The sequence below is a fragment of the Hemicordylus capensis genome, chromosome 2 (genome assembly GCF_027244095.1).
Source record: "Hemicordylus capensis ecotype Gifberg chromosome 2, rHemCap1.1.pri, whole genome shotgun sequence".
NCBI lineage: Eukaryota > Metazoa > Chordata > Lepidosauria > Squamata > Cordylidae > Hemicordylus > Hemicordylus capensis.
In genome coordinates, this window is record NC_069658.1 from 361,734,521 (window position 1) to 361,752,044 (window position 17,524).

Here is a 17,524-nt window from a genome sequence, read left to right on the forward strand (position 1 = left end):
TAATTAGTATGAACATGACTGTGTTGAGAATAACTGAAGTAAAAGCAAGGGGATATGGGGGAGGGGTGTCATCATATAATCTAGTTGGCCAGCACTTATTCTCTCTCTTGTTGTTTGTAGATATTGCTAGAAATTACCTCCCAGACTCATCCCCAAAACCAGAGACTAGTCTAAAATAACTGCATACTTTACAGGTTAAAGGGTTATATTTGGATAAGGTCAGCTTCCAAGTGCTGTTGCCTGTTATGTTTTGATGGAAAAATTTCTGGGTTCATTTAATGAGTAGCCGCCCTCGGGCCTCACCGTCCATCAGGTTCAAGCTTTTATTGATCACAACATGCTGAGTGTCTCTCTTCCAAAAGCGCACACTCAGGCTTTGGGCAAAAGTCTTTTATACTGTTTACATACAGACTATAGGACTGAGTACAAAGCCTATCAGAGGCCAAAGTTTCATGGTATATACCAATCATACTAGTACAAGCAGAATAAAGCTTAGCCATTGGTAGACGAGCTGAACCAATTACAAGGCAGAAACCAGCAATAATGCACCAATCAGCTTTTATCTGTGCTTATGCCTAGTCAGGCAGAGCAAGCTGTGGTTAATAGGTGTTTATCTCTACTCAGGCAGGGCATTGTTTCCAATAAAAGGGGCTCTTGTAATGGCAGGGTGCAGAAACTTGTGACCTTTAGGGCTTATGTAGGTAAGACAACTAGGTGAAAGGGGATAGTGGAATTTTCCTTCATCAGTATGCCGGGGGTGCTGAGTTGTTTAGTTGTGCTTTTTGTTCTTCTGCAGCTCCTGTAGTTTTTTCAGAGCTGCAGCTATTGAGTGGAGCATCTGCAGATTCTAAGTGTACCAATAAAGAGCAGTTGTGTTTTTAGGCCTTTTTGTTCCCTCTATTTTTTCTGATACCAACACAGAACTTTTGTTGACAAGGATGGGTTCTGCTGAGAGCTGAAGACCAGCAGGAAATGTGGATATGTTCTCACTGGTCTCTCTCTTCATGTGTAGAGTTGCCATGCCCCCCAGAATTACAGGTTTCAACCAGACTTTAAGCATCTCACCCAGATTGCTTAGCCCACCCGAATTTGCCCGGATTTCAGCTTTCATTTTTTAAAAGTGGGGGAGGCTAAGCTCTAGCCCTTGTAGAAGCTGAGTTATGGAGCAAAACAGGCGCGTAACAATGATAGGGCAAGGGGAGACAGTTGTCTGGGGGCCCCACTGCCTGGAGGGGCACCCCAGAGGCACCTCATGTGACTCCCCATTGCCCCCTGCCCAGCCCCATAGCCTCTCAGCCACTTGCCCTCTTCGCCGTCTCTCCTGCTTGTTCTGCTGGCTGCAATCGAAGCAGCAGGCAAGCTGCAAAGAGCTCCTTTTCTCCCGCCTCTCAGCTGATTGGCGGGTGGGCGGGGCTTCCACGGAGGCCTCCGTGTGGGCCGCAGTGAAGCCTGAACTCGAGTAAGGCCCAAGCAAGCCAGGAAGGAGGAGGCAGCCAGAGTGTTCTCTGCAGCAGAAGACCCCTTGCTGCCCTGCTTAACCCAGACCAACATTTGCCAGGTAGAGTGTGAACTCCTTTTTGTGGTTACCTTTCCCACCCCCCCACCCCCCACCCCCATATATAGGGATCTGCTTGCCATAGGGCTTGGATATGGGGGGGGTCGGGACCGAGAAGTCTCAGAATATTTATTTTGAAACAGCTTGGAAAATTTGCTGACTTAAAAAAAACTATCTAAAAAGTCCTATAAGTGGCTTGTTTCATGGCAGAAAATTGCAAAAACTTCTGGAACAGTATTTTATTAATTTTATTTATTCATTCATCCTCTCTAATAAAACGCTTGGTGTCCGTCCGTGGACGGACACCAAGCGTGCGTTCGTGCCTGGCCTGTTCTGGGCATGCCCAGAACAGGGCAAGGGAGGCACGAACGGCAGGACCCGGCGGCCATGTTGGGGCCGGGAGAAGGAGAAGTGGCCGCCGCCTACGCCAGGAGGAGAGTGCGGGAGAGGCAGCGGCGCAGCCGTGGCCACGGCTAGAGGTGGCGGTGGCCGCGACGGGGCAACTGGCGGCGGGAGTGCGGGTGAGGCGGCGGCGGGGCCAGAAGCGGCCGCCGCAAATAAAGGAGAGAGGCGCCAGGGGAAGAGGCGGCGGGGAAGCTGGCCGAGGTGGCGGCGGAGCCGCCGCCGAGGCCTGGCGCCGCCAGTAAAGCCGGGCGGGGGGGGAAACCTTGGGGCCCGATCCCACCATTCCCGTCCCCCCGCCAAATTACTAAGGGCCAAATTGGCCCTGAAAAATGCCGCCGCCGAACCGCCCTCCCAGCTGCCTGATCCCACCATTTGTACAGGAAAGAGGAGCTCGCCAGCAGAGCTCCTCTTTCTGCAAAGGCTCTTCTCAAACTGGCGCTTTGAGCGGAAAGGGCGTCCTTTCCGCTCAAAGCGCCAGTTTGAGAAGAGCCTTTGCAGAAAGAGGAGCTCTGCTGGCGAGCTCCTCTTTCCTGTACAAATGGTGGGATCGGGCAGCTGGGAGGGCGGTTCGGCGGCGGGGGCCGAAAGCATTACTAGCGCCCGTTTTTCAACGGGCTAAAATTCACTTGTTCATTTATAAATGCACTTATGTTCAAGTTGTTTTGCAACCCAGAAGGTCTGAGTGAGAACTGTGAACCATGTGTGATGCTTTTATTTTATTTTTCTTGTGTGTGAACTGCTCCCCAATAACTTGCAGGGACTTCAGGGTAAATCTGGCCAACATGTGAATGCAGCACCTCTATTCCAGAGGAGATGTGTCTTAAAGGGCTTTAAAAGCCTCCTGTGAAAAACCTCCTGCAATCAAACTTGACTGAATTTGTTCAGAATTCTGAGAAAACAAACATAGGTTCACCCTGCATGGTTGAAAGTCTCCTTTGCTAATCTGCAGCGAGGGGCCCATTTTAATAATTCATCTTTCTAGTGTGTTCTAGGCATTAAAAGTAATACAAATGTATAGTACTCAATGTATATCACTATATATTGTGACGTGTGTGTGTGTGTATTCAGTGAAATGTATTTGCAGGCAGCATACTTATTTTGGAATATCAGACTTAAATCCTTGGGGGCCTGGGGTGTGCGGAGGCCCTGGACTTTGGGCGGGGGGGGGGCATTTTAAAATCTTGTCTCTGGGCCCACTCCAACCTTGCTACGCCCCTGGAGCAAAACATGCAGTCATTATTCCGGGCAACTACTGGACTTGGATTAAGAGAGGAAGCACAGGAGGCCGAGGCTCGCTGGGAGGGTTTCACTTTCACAAGTACTGTAATCCCCTGAGGAATGTTGCCTTTGTTTTTGTATCAGCAGGGGATCTCTATCAGGCAGTTGAGAGGATAGTTTGCTTTTGATGTAAATCACTGCCTGCCTACCAGGCTGTGTATTTTAATATTTAAGGACTTTCTTGGCTTTATGTTCAATGCATGCCTATTTAGTAGTAAGCACCGTTGGTTTCAATCAGATCTTCTCTCAAGAATTTCAGCCTTAATTAAAAAGCTGTCCTTTGTTTGTTTGTTCTATTGCTACTGTTAACATGTCAAGCAAAATGGTCAGGCAAAGATTTCTTCCCCAACTATTGTTGGTAGATATCCAGAGCAAATACAAGTCAACCGGAAAGTGCAGTTAACTGAGGACTTACAAGACAAACAGGAACATGCTCTGCATGCTGCTCTGTCAGCACCTACTCTCTGTTCATTTGTGCCATGTGTACAGGTTTTTGAAAGGATCTCTAGATCTGGACCAATGTGGGGATCCCTCCACTATTATTGAGGTCACTGGACCTGTATTATATGAGGCTCAATATGCAAATGCAGGGGCAGGGCCACCATTGTGCGGATGGGTTCAAAGAACCCAAGCCGCCAATGGGAAAGGCCACCGAAGCCCACAGAGTGTCATGGCTTGGTCTCCAGAGAGCCCCAAATGAGCTCTCCCCCTCAATTTCAGGCAGCGTTTCTGCCTGACAACCTTTATTTCCCTTTCTCTTCCTCCAGTGAGGGAGACTTTTGTTTTTCTCTCCCTCCAGTGAGTAGTTTTTGGTTTTAGGTTTGTGTGTTCCCTCCATTTTTCCTGCTATCAACACAGCACTGCCAATATAGTTATTGGAGGACTGAATCATTCTGCTGCCTAGCAGCCATAACCAGGCTCCTCCATTTTCTCGCAGGCCAGGCAAAATGTCTGAGCCAAGGCTGTGTGGCAGCCACCTGGAGACAGAAGCAGGAGTGGAGTAAGAGAGAAAGATATGATAATGAGTCAGCTCAGCTAGACATACCTAGCCAGAGCATATAGCACAAGTGGTCAGTTGCTTTCAAACCCAGAGAGCATGATATGGTGCAAATATGTTCTTCTGTCTCATGAATTCTAAGTCTGTTCCCTCCCCCCTTTTTGATAGGATGGCATATGGTTGTTTTTTCTTATTGGAATTATCTGTTTCTGGTTATGAGCACTATTTACCAGCTATTTAGTCTGTCATGGGATTTACTAAGTTAATTCAAATGATATTAAGAATGAAAATTGATTAGAATGTCAATCTTTTTTGTTTCCTTTTCAGTGTCAGACAGCTAAATATGGCTGATAGACATAGCCCACCTCTCTCACTGAAGTATTTTTTTAGTGCTAACTGGGCAAAGAGGCACCTTTTTAGCATGGTGATTCTCTTTATTTTGCAGAGGGAGAGTAACTGGCCAGGCCCTATCCACCCCCAGCACAGCACCCTTCCAGTGACTGTTGCTGGTGTCTACCTTATGTTTCTTTTTAGATTGTGAGCCCTTTCAGGATAGGGAGCCTTCTTTCTTTCTTTCTTTCTTTCTTTCTTTCTTTCTTTCTTTCTTTCTTATTTTTTCTCTATGTAAACTTCTTTGGAAACTTTTGTTGAAAAGTGATATATAAATATTTGCTGTTGTTATTGCTGTTGTTTATGTTGTCAGCCTCCTCAGAACTGGCTGCTGGCAGAAGTCTATTTTCTCTGACAGTGGCATGTGTGGGAGGGAAGGGGTTCATCCATCACATCCACCAGCCAATCAAATTGTGCATAGACCATTGTCTTCTCCTGAATTAATGTTAATAGTAAATAAAGTTCAGTTGAAACAAAAAATATGTTGTCACTTTCTGTAATATTCCATTAAGATGCTGGCAGTATAGTTTCAGGTTTAATTTCCTCACATTTTAGCTGTGCTGTTTGCCTGGCCTCAGTCATCACTTTCCTTAGGCAGCTTTCATTAATTAGAATCTGAGTCACTAAAATACTTAAAATGTCTTGGGAATAACAAACAGGGGATTAGTGTATCTCATAGCAATTTGCCACACCAAAAAGAGACCAATGGCCCATTTAGAATAATCTGCTGTCTAATACCAGCTCATACTGAAATACTTCTAAGGTAGATAAAATGTGCCCATAATGCATTTGGCTAGTTATACAGGATTATATCAAAGCAAAGAAGCATTTCATTCTGACCCCAGGTGAGCAGAAGCGTATACCCAAAGTATGAGGATTGATAGACCTTTTATTTTTATCCTAGTCAGAGCAATGGAGCAGGTGCTAAAGTAATTTATTTGAGTGTCTAATTCTATTTTGAGTCTGACTTTTCTTGTCAGCCCCATAGAACTTAACAGTTCACAGGTGTTCACAGGAACAGCTTCAGCACACTTTAAGGGCAGGGGGGAACCCATTAGAAGGGTACAAATTGTGACATATTAATATTCTCTGCCTAGATTGCAATTCATTGGGGAATACAGTCTTTCAAATGCAGATCTGGGGATCATTATTCATACTTTCATAACCTTGAAGCTACACTACAGCAATGTAAGGCTCTGTACATGGTGAAGTAGTGCAGAATGCAAGGGCCAACTTCTTACAAGAGTGTATTGTTTTCAGCAAATTAGGGGAGAAGCCATAGCTCAGGGTGAAGTACACCTTTTGCATGAAAAGGTACCAACCCCCAACATCACTAGTGAAAATGATCTCTGGTAATATGGCTGAGAAAGACTTCTGATCTACTGATGATACTGGCCCAGCTGGAGCTGTAATTGGACTCAGTATGAAGAAGCTTTAGTTCATATGGTCATGTATATTACACTAGTATTCTTTGATCTGTGTTAATTCCATATACTAGACAAAGGGGTTGTTCACATGACCAGGCAGGTGGGCAGTGGGGAAGGCTGGTTGAACTTGCCTTCCCCACAGACAAGCATATGACAATTACTGGGAGATGATCCAAGCAGCATGCATTTTCACGTGGTGCATTGTGGATATCCAGAGGCTGGGACGCATCGTCCCAGCCTCCGGATATCCCACAATGCACCGTGGGATATGTGTGATGCACTGGGGGATTCCCCCAGGAGATGGGCACTCTGGGCATCCATCTCTGTGTCCACTGGAGCTGCATGTAGCCCCAGTGAACACACAATTTTGGAGCCCAGGTTAAGGTCTTGCTCAAGCCCTTAACCCTGGCTAAGAGGCGGGTTTAAAAGCTGGGCTAGGTGGTGCTGCCCCATTAGGATCAAGCCCAATCCCGGTGGTTCTCACGTGCAGCCTAACTTCCTTAGCCTGGGTTAGAGTGCACATGAGAACAATCTCATAGTTAAATTAGTTATGTATACCAGGCACAATTCAGTGTGTTTGATATTATCTATTAATGCCTAAATATAAAAATAATGCCATTATGCAAATTTGAAAAATGTTACTTTAGTCACAAAAACTGAGATAACACACTGTTATGTAAGATTTTGCTCATCTTCATGCTCCCACTGCCCTCAGCTTTCTACTTAAAAATCAGAACTGGGTTGGAAGGCATCAGGCTTGTGAATGTGTCAGAAAATAATAAAATGTGCCTTTTACTGGTCTAGCTAGCATCCTCACAACCCACAAAGTTTGATGGCCCAGATTTCTCAAAAAGAAAGATGACAGATTTCTTATTAAGGTAAGGAAGAGCTTGGCCAAAGGTTTTTTGTGAAATGTATGTGCTTTCATCTCTCTTTTTTAATACATATACACTGGCAGTACAATTTCCCTATTTTTCTCCTCTTCTCTTTTTCTATATTCTATGAATGCAGGATGAACGCCAATAGTTGAATGACTTACCAAAGGATGAAGCATATCCTTGTGCATGCATGCATTGTGCCATTGCAATGTGAGCTATTTCAAATTCTGTTTCACAGCCAGAGGTGATCGTACTGAAGAATAAAGGCAGCCTGGCAATACGAACTGCTTGCCACATAAAATCAACAGGACAGTAATCAGATGGGATGGAATTAATGCCACTCTGATACTCACAAAAATGTATTAAGTAAATGCTGCAAATACACAAAACAAAAAGACAGCTGCCCAGAAGACGCAGCTGTAGAGAGATATTAAATCTGCTGTGGTATGGCTTGCAGCAGGAGCAACAAGGGAATAAGAAGAGGTCATCACAGTCATGAAAAGAAAAGTGCTGGGTCCTTAATTCTTCAAATCACCATTTTTCTTTCAGAATCAGGCAGCACAGGAACATTACATCTAGATTTCTTGATCACTAAGGATTTTCAAGTTCAACCTCTGTCACTGACTATAGTGTCTATAGAATTTTCTTTACATAAAAAACATGACATCTTGATGTATCTCCAGCCACTGTTTGCAAAGGAAGGGGATTCTATATTTTCCTAAAGCAACTGATTTCTTTGACCATCTGCTTTTACAAGTATCATTTCCTAATGAAACCTAATGTCCTAATGAAACCCTCTTTTCCTGGATAAGGCCACTGTGCAGAATGCAGATGAAGTTCTAAATTCCACTGTAGTCATGGGATTTAAGAGCTTAACCATTAAGCTTAACAAGAATGCATATTGCTTAACTGGTTAGCAGGGAATGATGTACAGAACCCATGTACTCTGCCCGTTTTTAAATTTCCAAAACTTGCCCCCTTAATATTTTTCGCTCAAGACTTAGCATTATCGAATGCTTTTAAACTTGCCTCGAGTGCCATTAAATCTGGGGATCTTTAAAAATAACAAAACAAGAACAAGCAATTGGGAATAATCACTCACATTTGGTGCAGCAAAATGTGGGTACTTGAACACCACTCACACTGCCGCATTGCATTGTTTAAACCCACCTGGAGCTGTTGCAGAACAGGGCTGTTCCACTGAAAGTTAGCAAATGCAGCTGTGTGGTGCAACATCTATGATTTCCAGTGGACTTTGTTACGGGTGTTCACGGAGCCGGCTGGCCCAGTTCGGTATGAGTGTTAACTGCACTCGAACCTGATCAGACCAGTTGGGTCCGGCCCCCCATCGAATCCCCCCCGGTCCGGTCCGGTTGGGGGGGGTGTCATGTTTTTTTTAAAAAATACAAAAAATTATTACCTTTAGCCCCTTCGGGGGGCTTCCTAAAAGCCACGAGGGGGGGGGTCCGTGAAGGTTCCCTCTCCCTCCGCCAGCCTCGTTTATCACTGTCACGGCCTCTGTAATTCAGCACGGCAGCCATTTTCCCTGTTGCCGTGCATGCACAAATGGCCTCTGCAAGGCCTGGCATGGCTCAGGGCCTCACAGAGGTCATTTGCACATGCATGGCAGCCATTTTCACATTAATGTGTCTGAAGAATGATAATTTGAGCCTGGTCATTTGTGTCTCAAGTGAAATTCTGGATTAATTTGTTCTATGATCCATTTGTTTGTTTTCCTGGCTCTCCATGGTATCCTCAAAAGTCTTATCCAGCACTTCTCCTATGGAGATCCTACCACTCTCTTTTTCTTCTTTTAAATAGAAGTTATGTTTACAATGCCATTTTTATTTTCATTTGGTCTCTATTCTTCAAACCACCACCACCACCGGATTGTGAGACCCTTGAGGACATCACTAAATTAATGTTTGGGAGGAAAAAATGCTATAAGTTTTTTCTCTCTCTCTCTGAGCACATGAGAGGACATTTTAGTAACTAACAAAATAAATCTATCTCTTATTAAATCCTTGAAAGGAATTTAGATGAAAAGACCTTTACATTACTCCAACTTCTTGTGTAGACTTGTAGAAAGGCCTGCAGCCAAGAAAGAAACTTTAAATGGTCAGATCAATCTGATTTTCATGCTAATCTTACTCTGCCAAGGCTGTAGAGGTTTTTTGGACTGGACTTACAACAAATGGCATGAAGATGTCCTTTCTTCTGGCTCCAGCGTTGAAGGAGCCTGGTCAAAATGCCTTCCAGTAGCCACTCCCTATTTGAATGAGGCTGTTCACATGAGCAGCCGTACCTGGGCTTGTGCCAGAGTAGGGCTGCTCATGTGTCCAATCCCAGCACTACTGGGGATTTTTACTGGGGCATAAGGGCATGTGCCTAGAGCACCTGGGTGAGGGGGAATCTGGAGGGATATCTGGAGGCTAGGCTGCATTCCCCTGGCCTCAAGAATGCCATGCTGCCAGGAGCAGTGTGGCTCACATGGGCGCACGAGCCACACATCCCACAGCAATACAGAGATCATTTGTGGGGAGGGAAGATCAGGGTGCCCTCCCTGGCCTGCTATAAGGTTGTGAGAATGTCCTTATTGAATGAATGAAATCTATTGTTGTAACCACCACAGGTCATAACATACATAAATCATAACACTGTGATTTTAAAAAGAGAGAGATTCCGGCTAGTGTGAGGCATAATCCCAGAAAGATCTTAGAACATACATCTGAAGAAGAGCATTTGACGCTCAAAACACATTAGGCAGTACTGAATAAATCACTTGTTAATAATAATTCAGCACCTTTGGGAACCCACCCAACCCCTCCTTTTGTCTTAGCACAGCTGAAGCCACCATTTTAATTCCTCTACAATGCCGGAGATGTAAGGTTGCTCTGAAGTGACGCTACATCAGAGGCATTGTGGGATGGGGACTCTACCTGTCCCAGTGCTTAGAGGAGTGCTGCTGCTGTCTTCTGCCCTCCACCTGTGAAACCCACAAGGGGGCCACCTAGTGCGCTTCCTGGGCAGTGGCAGGCAGCAGTGCTGAGAGAAGAAGCAGGATTACAGTGGAAGGCCAAAGGAGACCAAGTGGCAGTTCAGGTATCAGCAGCAGCGAGTCCACCCAGGGAAATACAACAAATAAGTTGAAGATTTATATACCGCTTTTCAACCGAAAGTTCCCAAAGTGGTTTACATAGATATCATACATACATACATACATACATACATACATACAATGGCTCCCTGTCCCCAAAGGGCTCACAATCTAAAAAAGAAACCAATAGAGCCCCAGCTTTTGTTTGATATATTGATGCTATGTCTTGAAGCTGAGCCTGCTCCTGTGTAAATGTGGGAATAAAGGATGAAAGGAGGCTTCAGCAGCAGACAATGTTTACCTAATTTTGACCCTCTTCAGATGTTCAGTGGAAAAGTGTGGTAGACGCTTACACATACCAAAAGTGGATTGGAGGTCCCAACCTGGCCCATCACTCACTGCCTGCTCCACCTCACTCATAGGTATGTTGGTGTTTTTCTAAAGCGGCTATTGGTGTATTCTGATGGTGGGTGCATCCATGATCGAGAGGCTCACGTGCCCAAGCATCTCGATCACAGAAGCACCTGCCATCACAAATACTGTGTTTGCCTCTTCAGCCTACAAGGGGCTCATCCCTGAGAGGCACAGAGGAGGTGGTGAGTGACAGGCCAGAGTAGGAGTTCCTACTCGCTTTGGGGCATGTAGGTGTGTACTGCATCATTTTGCTGAACATCTGAAGAGGGGCTTTTGTGTTAACATAATGAGAAAATGGCATCCCATTCTTCACCTTCATCCTAACTAGGTTTGCCAACTGACCAGGAAAAAAATTGCCCCATTTTCCTCCCCTTCTGCTTTTAAGCAGGATTAGATCTGGAGAACCAGGGTCTTTTACACACATCAGGCTTTATTGCGAGTTTACTGGGAGGCTTTACTGCAAACTCAAAGTTGTCACCAAAAACCGACACAAATAGTGGATCTTTTTACCCCCAATATAAATCGGGCTTCACTCTAATGCTCTGTGAAAAACCCGAAGTGTGTATGAACTGTTCCCCAATAACTTGCAGGGACTTTGGGGTAAATCTGGCTGCTATGTGAACATACCCCCTCCATTCTGGAGGAGATGCAAGTTAAAGGGCTTTAAAAGCCTTGTGTGAAAAATTTCCAGCAGAAGCTTGTTCACACAGGGCTTTTAGTTTGCATCTCCTCCAGAACTGAGGATGTGCATTCACATATTGGCTAGATTTACCCTGAAGTCCCTGTGAGCTATCAGGGAGCACTTCATACACAATTTGGGGTTTTCATCACACATTAGAGTGTAGTCTGATGTATGTCCAGGGTAAAAAAAATCCACTTTTTGCATTAGTTTTTTGGGGGCAACTTCAAACTCTCAGTAAAGCCTGGTGGTAAAGCCTGCTGTCTGAAAATGCTCCAGGTGAAGCACTTCACTGCATAGAGATAAACATTGTCACTTACTTATGTCTGCAGATCAAAGTTTTGTTAAAGGCATGGGAGCAGAGACACACACCCCCGCCAAAAAAAACCCCTCCAGAATCCTGATCCTAACTTATTTCCAAAGGCTCCATTAGTACAAACAAACAAAATAATCAAATGTTGAAGAGCAAAATTGTTTGTGTATCAACATTATACAATGGCCACATGAATGATGACAGTCCTTTTTTTTACTTGGTATTTAAAGGACTGCACAGATGGTGACTTCTTCATGGTAAGCAGCAGTATGTCTATTAAAATGACTCATGAAGCTAAGAGATCATTCTAATCACAGGACAAAGACAGAGCTGATTTATTATAGGGAATTTTTTGCTTTATTGAAAGGCCATTGAAAAGGAAGATGTCTTCTGAAAAGTTGACATTATAAAAACTATGCTAGTGGGATACATGATATAGTCATCATGATTGTGGTTACATGCCTGTCAAGGTAAGGGATGCTCCTGGTAAGAAAGCTGACCTTCTTATGTGACTTATGGGAAGTTTAATGTGCATTTCATTTTCTTCCTAGTATGTAACAAAGGTTCAGTAGTATTGAATCGATGTTAATATCGGTCCCTTTCAGACTCTGTTAAGGGCTAAATGAACTCAAACGGGGAGGGAGCAGCACTGTAGTGGCAGGTTCCCCTCTGACTTATGGGCATTCATTAGAACATCTACATTAGACAGACAGGGTTTTTTTTTTAAATGTGCAACCAGTCACGAAAACCAGTACAGTTCAAAAAGCCAAGTCATGCAAAAGTTGCACAGCGTCTGGTGATATACAAAGTGACTGGTAACAACGAGAAAAGTAAAGTGAATAGCCTAGACCAGGGTCTCTTAACCTTGGGCCCCCAGATGTTGTTGGACTACAACTCCCATAATCCACAAGCAGCTGAGGATTCTGGGAGTTGGAGTCCAACAACATCTGAGGGCCCAAGGTTAAGAAACCCTGGCCTAGACTCTTCTAAAACCCAGACCCTGATCAAACATGCCAATTTCTCACTCCCCCCCCCTCCACTTCATCAAATACCCTTCCTGGAGACCCCACAGAGTACCCTGGGGGTATGCAACAGAGACCACAGCTTGGGAATCACTGAATTGCTCTGATGTAAGAAACTGTTCTTAAATGCATCTTCAGGCTCCTGCCTTTAGGCTGGGATTTGAATTGCTTTGTACCATAAGCACAGATAGCCTGCAGCAACTGCCCTTTTGACAGACAAACACACAGTGGGGGGGCACACATCAGAGGAAGGGCAGTGGTTTATTCTATCTAGTAATCTTTTATGTTTGTTACTGAGAAGTTTGTCCCAGTGGGGATCAAGTAGAGAGTGTCTGGCGGGGTGGGGGGAGTGGAGTCAGAAAGGAAAAGTCGGGGGAGAGGAGGAGAAAATGGAGTTGTTTCTGAATAAACTCTTAGTTAAATCGACATAAGATTACTTTGTGTTGTTGAGGGAAGCCGCTATAAAACAGGCAGGTGTTCTGATCACATGACCCAGGAAGCTTCACTCCATAATTCACAGAGGAAAGCTTGCCTGGAGAAGCTTCCTGGGTTCCTTAGAAAAAGTGTTCCAGTCCCTGCAGAGGAGGAGCAATGACTGTGGGAAGGGAAGGCACCTTTTGCCAGAGAGGAAGAAGGGAGTCGGGAGGACAAGCTTTTAGTGATGGAGTGCCTCTTGGACATAACACAGATGAGGAGAGTCAACAAACCTCTTTGTTCCAGCAGGGCTCCTCTGCCTATGAAAGCTGCATGGAAGACAGCAGAGTAACTGATGCAGCTGTCATGATCTCTCAAGCTCCAAGCAATAGGCAGGACTGACATGGAGTGGGAGAAGCCATTCCATGTCAAGAAAGTCAGTGCCAGCCACAGAGATGCTGGACCCAGCTCCTGACACCAAGCTTGAGCCTAGGGGCATGCACGGAACCATTTTTGACAATTAGGTTTGAATTTTAACCATATTTGAACCGAATCGCCAGTCTGTGAACCGGTTTGGTCAAACCTGCCAGCAGTCCGTTCAATTGAACCAGGTTGAACTGGTTTGACAAGGGAACCAGTGGCTATGCTTGTAAAGGGGAATCAACAACTACAAAATATTTATATACTGCTTTTCAACAAAAGTTTCCAAAGTGGTTTTACAGATTGAATGAATGAATGAATGAATGAATGAATGAATAAATAAATAAATAAATAAATAAGATGGCTCCCTGTCCCCAAAAGGCTCACAATCTAGAAAGAAAGATAAGATGGGCACCATCAACAGTTGCTGCAGGTACTGTGTTGGGGGTGGATAAGGCCAGTTATTCTCCCACTGCTCAATAAAGACAATCACCACATTAAAAATGTGCCCCTTTGCCCAGTTAGCAGTTACCAGTGAGGATTCCCCTTTACAGGCAAAGGGGAATCCTGCCTTTAAAAGGTTTCTAAGGGCGGCTGTGGAGTGGGAGATGACACCTTACCAGCGCTGGCTCCTCTAAACTCCAGTGCTCACCCCAGCAGCATGGCCGACTTCCGCAGATGCATGGAGGCCAGAGCCACATCACGTCTGCCCTCTGCAGGGGTGGTGGGCTGATTAGGATGGTCCGCCCCCAGAGGCTTATGGATCCTCTTGGATTCCAGACAGCCCTCGGGGAGTTTCTAGTGTCCAGAGCTGGTGACCCTGTTGAGGCCCTGGTGCATCTCTGGAATGGAGAGATGGCTCAGGCTGTTGACACGGTTGCTCCTAAACGCCGTCTCCAGCTTGGTGGAGCCCGATCTGCTCCTTGCTTTTCCTTGTAGCTTAGGGCGATGAAACAACTCGTATGACAGCTGGAACAATGCTGGAGGAAGAGTCGTGATGAATCCGACTGAACACGGGCTAGAGCCCATTTTAGGGACTACTCCGTGGCAGTGGGGGCGGCGAAGAAACGTTTTTTCTCTGCCTCCATTGCATCTGCTCAGTGCAGACAAACACAGCTGTTTCGTGTGGCAAAAACATTGCTCCACATATCCCCCCAGGTAATGGGGGAGGAATCATCTACAGCTCATTGCGATCAGTTTGCTTGCCACTTTGCAGATAAAGTCGCTCGCATCCGAGCTGACCTGGACTCCAGAGTTTTGGCAATTCTGGCAGACGTGCCTCTGGTACCATCTGGTCCCGTTGTGTTGGATTCTTTTCAATTGGTGCAGCCTGAGGATGTGGATGAGATCCTGGGCAGTGTGCGGGCGACATCGTGTGCTCTTGACCCTTGCCCTTCATGGCTAATAAAAGCTGCCAGGGAGAGTACAGGTAGATGGTTGGAGGTGACTATTAATGCTTCATTAAGGGAGGGCAGGATGCCACCATGCCTCAAGGAGGTGTTGGTAAGACCATTATTAAAAAAGCCCTCCCTTGATCCCTCCAACTTGGATAACTATAGACCTGTCTCTAACCTGCCCTTTTGGGGCAAGGTGATAGAGCGTGTGGTGGCGTCCCAGCTGCAAAGGGTCTTGGATGATACGGATTATCTGGACCCTTTTCAATCTGGCTTCCGCCCTGGGTATGGGACTGAAACTGCCTTGGTCGTTCTAGTGGATGACCTATGCCGGGAACTAGACAGGGGGAGTGCGTCCCTGTTGGTTCTGCTGGACCTCTCGGCGGCATTTGATACCATCGGCCATGGTATCCTTCTGGACCGCCTCTCGGGTATGGGAGTCAGAGGCACTGCGTTACAGTGGTTCTGGTCCTTTTTTAAGGGGAGGGTCCAGAAGGTGGTGCTGGGGGACTACTGCTCGGCCCCATGGCCATTGGCCTGTGGGGTCCCACAGGGTTCGGTCTTGTCCCCCATGCTGTTTAACATCTACATGAAACTGCTGGGAGTGTTGGACTGAGTTGTCAGCAATATGCGGATGACACTTAGCTCTATCTCTCCTTGTCATCTGATCCTAGGGAGGCGGTGGATGTCCTGAATCGGGGGCTGGAGGCTGTGATGGGTTGGATGTGGGCTAATAAACTGAAATTGAATCAGGACAAGACAGAGGTACTGTTGGTCAGTAGGAGAGCCCAGGGGCGTAACGATAGGGGGGCAGGCAGGGCACGTGCCCTGGGTGCCACCCCAGCGGGTCATGTGGGGGGGCGCCAAAAAGTGGCATCCCACCCACCCACCCCTGGATCACCCGCCGAGTGTGGCGGCGGGCGGGCGGCAGCGATTCGGCGGTGGCGGGCGGCGGCGGGTCGCCCGCCGAGTGCGGCAGTGGCTGGTGGCGATTGGCTGTAGCGGCCCGAGCGGCGGCGGATTGCCCGCCGAGGAGTGCAGTTGGGAAGCGACGCTGGGCCAGACGGTAGGCCTCGGCATTGCTCTGCCTGCACTCCTCGGCGGGCAATCCACTGCCGCTCAGGCCGCTACAGCCAATCGCCGCCAGCCACCGCCGCACTCGGCGGGCGACCCGACGCCACCCGACGCTGCCGAATCGCCACCACCACCGGCGATCTGCCACCTGGGGCACCGCCGCGCCAGCACAGGTATGTGGGGGCGGAGGGGTAGGGGCGGGGGTGCCGTTTCAGGGCCAGAGTTTGCCCTGGGCACCGTTTCCCCCCGATTTCCCACCGTTTCCTCCCAGTGGCGACTGGGACAGCCAATCAGGATGAGGAGATTTTACTGGCTCTGAATGGGGTTGCACTCCCCTTGAAGGAGCAAGTACGCAGATTGGGGGTACTACTGGACCCGGCTCTGCTTTTGGAAGCTCAGGTGGAGGCGGTGGCCAGGGGTGCCTTTGCATGGCTTCGGCTAGTGCGCCAGCTGTGTCCCTTTCTCAAGAAGGAAGATCTGACCATGCCTTAGTCACGTCACAGCTGGATTTCTGCAATGCGCTCTACGTGGGGCTACCCTTGAAGAATATCCAGAAACTGCAGCTAGTGCAAAACGCAGCAGCTAGGGTTTTATCCGAAGCTGCCCGATGGGAGCACATCACACCCATTCTGAAAGAGTTGCACTGGCTGCCTGTTCATTTCTGGGTCCAATTCAAGGTGCTGGTTTTGACCTTTAAAGTCCTTAATCATTTGGGCCCGGGTATCTGAGGGACCGCCTGCTCCCAAGGGTTGCTGCCCACTTGACGAGGTCATCTGAGGGTGCTCTGCTTTTGGTGCCGACAATGAGGGAGGCTCGGCTGTCGTGTACTCGGGACAGGGCCTTCTCTGTTGCTGCCCCCAGACTTTGGAATGCTCTCCCAGTGGCCATTTGCTCCTCAGACTCCATCACAGTTTTTAGAAAGCTTGTTAAATCTTGGCTTTTTTTATCCAGGCTTTTACATGATTGTTTTTATTGCTGCTTCTATGTGTTTTTACCCGTGTATAGTTTTTTATGCTTGTATTTTATAGATTTTAAATTTGGTTTATTTTTATATTTTTAGCTTAATATTTCTATTGTCATTTTATTGTATGTTTTTTTAACTTTTGTAAACCACCTTGAGATTGTTTTTAATGAAAGGCGGTATATAAATCCAACAATAAATAAATAAAATAAAATCACCACCCCCACAGGCTGCACTGCTGGGGGGAGTGCCAAAGTTTAGAGGAGCTGGTGCTGCCTCCGCTACCGGCAAGCGACCTTCTCGTCGCCACCCGAGCTGCCCTTAGAAATCTTTTCAAGGCAGGATTCCCCTATTGTTCCTGCAGGCAACACACCAAGTGGGAATTGACAGGAAAGCAATGATTGCTCAGCTCTAGGCCTGGATGCTGCCCTTTGGAGGCTCACTGATTACCAGCGAGGGAGCAGTCAGGGCCAGGAAGGAAATTCTGCAAGAATATGGAATGTTTCTTGCCATGCCATGCAGCTGAAAACACTAGAAGATTTCCTGCATGGTTGGGCACCAGGTTCAACATAAGCAGTACAGACTGCGTAAAGCTGCATGTAATTTAGGAAAGCCACCATATTCAGCTGTAAGTGGGCCACAGATTTAGAGCCACATTCATCATTAACAGTGGTGAGCAACCACACCTTTGTGTCCTCTTGATTATTTAGGAGCTGGTGTGGCAGAGTGATTAAAAGAAGAGACTGAATTGCAACTCAGGACTGCATCAGTTTGAATCTCACCTCTGCCATCAACTGGAATAGAAG

General features: G+C 46.7%; 1 long non-coding RNA gene across 2 annotated transcripts in view; it reads left to right on the forward strand.

Moving 5' to 3' along the window:
* The first annotated feature begins 1,464 nt into the window (after nucleotides 1-1,464).
* The window catches only part of LOC128341552 (uncharacterized), a 79,604-nt gene continuing 63,544 nt past the window's right edge, over nucleotides 1,465-17,524 (forward strand). For both annotated transcript variants that reach the window (XR_008314444.1, XR_008314445.1), the window contains exon 1: nucleotides 1,465-1,558. This is a non-coding gene — a long non-coding RNA (uncharacterized LOC128341552). The remainder of the gene's footprint in view (nucleotides 1,559-17,524) is intronic.